The sequence below is a fragment of the Dromiciops gliroides genome, chromosome 1, assembly GCF_019393635.1.
Source record: "Dromiciops gliroides isolate mDroGli1 chromosome 1, mDroGli1.pri, whole genome shotgun sequence".
Lineage (NCBI taxonomy): Eukaryota > Metazoa > Chordata > Mammalia > Microbiotheria > Microbiotheriidae > Dromiciops > Dromiciops gliroides.
In genome coordinates, this window is record NC_057861.1 from 616,285,132 (window position 1) to 616,287,465 (window position 2,334).

General features: G+C 39.8%; 1 non-coding gene across 1 annotated transcript; it reads right to left on the reverse strand.

Annotated features, from left to right (window-relative positions):
* Nucleotides 1-73, reverse strand: TRNAK-CUU. The gene has a single exon. It is a non-coding gene; the product is annotated as a tRNA-Lys (tRNA).
* Between the last annotated feature and the right edge of the window lie 2,261 nt (nucleotides 74-2,334).

Consider the following 2,334-nt stretch of genomic DNA (forward strand, 5'->3'; position numbering starts at 1 on the left):
CACCCAACGTGGGGCTCAAACCCACGACCCTGAGATTAAGAGTCTCATGCTCTACCGACTGAGCTAGCTGGGCTGTTGTCATCCTGACAAGTTACTAAGAAGAAAGGTTGTAGCTCTAGAGTGAGGAAGGATCTCCGACTCCCTCTAGTCCACATACCCCCACTAATTTTATAGATGAGGAAACTGAGGCCCATGCCCAAGGTGACAGAATTTGAATCCAGGCTCTCTGATGCCAGAACCAAAATTCTTTCTACTGTACCCTGTAAGGGGAAGGATTATGTATAATCTGAACCACACAATTTAGCAATCTATTATATATCTTATGTTATAGTATGATTGTTTCATCTGTATAATTCTTGTCTCTTCAACACAACAGCAATTTCCTTTTGGTTGGTCTCCCTGCCTTGTCTCTTTCCATTCAGCTATCAAAATGATCTTCCTAAAGCACAGATCTGAACATGCCAGCTCCATCCCTGTAGCCCACTCAATAAACTCCATTGGCTCCCTATCACCTCAATTATCAATCTAAAAATCCTCTGTTTGGCTTTTAAAGCCCTTCATAATCTGGCCCCTTCCTACCTTTGTAGTCTTCTCTTACCTTACTCCTCTCCACATATTCTATGATCCAGTAACACTGGCCTCCTTGCTGTTCCCTTCCACATGACAACCCATCTCCTCACTATCTGTATTTTCATTTGCTGTCCCTCATGCCTGGAATTTTCTCCCTCCTCATCTTCTCCTTGTTTCCATGGCTTCCTTTAAGCCTAAGTTAAAATTCCTTCTTCTTCAAGAAACCTGTCCCAATCCCCCTTCATACTATTGCCTTTCCCTGAGATTACCTCTGTTAGACTGTGAGCTCCTTGAGAACAGGGACAGTTTTGCCTTTCTTTGTAACCCTAACACGTAGCACAGTCCCTGGCACATAGATACTCTATAATTGCTCGTTAATTTGAGGGCAGGCACTGTGTCTTACTGTTTTTTTCTTAATATCAACTATATACTTCTGCTTTAGCCACAACAAAAGAACTCTATTCCCCTGAGAAGTATCAGGCAACTTATTAAACTACAATGTTTCCTTATCCTACTAGAATAAATAAAGCAAGCAACCAAAAAGTATTTAAGTACTTACAATGTACCAAGCACAGGGAATTCAAAGATAAAAATGAAACAATTGCTACCAGCAGGAACACATTTATTGTTGTTCAGTCATGACCAATCCTTCATGACTCCATAAGTCATATTCTTGGCAAAGATACTGGAGTGGTTTGCCTTTTCCTTCTCCAGCTCATTTTACAGATGCAGAAACTGAAACAAACAGGGTTAAGTGACTTGCCCAGGGTCACATAGCTAGTTAGTATCTGAGGCCGGAATGAACTCAGGTCTTCTTGACTGCAGGCCCAGCACTCTCTCCACTGAGCCACCTAGCTACCTCGAGGAACATATCACATTATATCATAAAGAATCTGTTGTAAGATATTTCACTGAATAGCCATTAGTTATAGGTAATCAAAAACTGTGATGAGTCCTGTGAAGAAAACTGTCTCTTTTCTTCTCAAAACTATTCAGATCTCTATTCTGCAAAACCTGTTCAAGTAGACTTAGAATGTTCAGAGGAAAAATCAAAGTCAAGACCTTTTAAAGAATGGGCCTCAGTTTCCTTATCTGTAAAATGAGAAGGTTGTATTAAATCGTTTCCAATGTACCTTTTAGGGGGCAGCTAGGTGGCGCAGTGTATAAAGCACCAGCTCTGGATTCAGGAAGGCCTGAGTTCAAATCCGGCCTCAGACACTTGACACTTACTAGCTGTGTAACCCTGGGCAAGTCACTTAACCCTCATTGCTCCACAAAACAAAACAAAACAAAACCATGTACCTTTTACCTATAATTTTATGGTTTTATGTTCACGTGCTAGTTAAAATTAGAAGCGATCTCTGGCAAGGTTTAGCTTATAAAATGGCAAAGCTTATTAAAGAAATTATTCTCACTGTAAATTAAGCTTTGATGAAAAATCAGCTGTTTGACTTAAAAGGATGGTTGCCAGAGTAACCTTTTCCTGATTGGAAAAATGTCATTGTGGATTTTACAAAGACCCAGAGAAAGTTATATAACATGATCTTTCTCTATTCTTTCTGTTGGCTTATGCAAAAGAAAATAGTCAAAACAGCAGCAGCAACAATATTTATATAGCACTTACTATGTGCCTGGCACTGTCCTCAGTACTTTATTATCTTATTTGATTCTCACAATAACCCTGGGAGATAGATGCTGTTACCATACCTAGTATACAGATGAGGAAACTGAAGTAGAAACCTCAAGTTCAAGAAGAGATTCTTC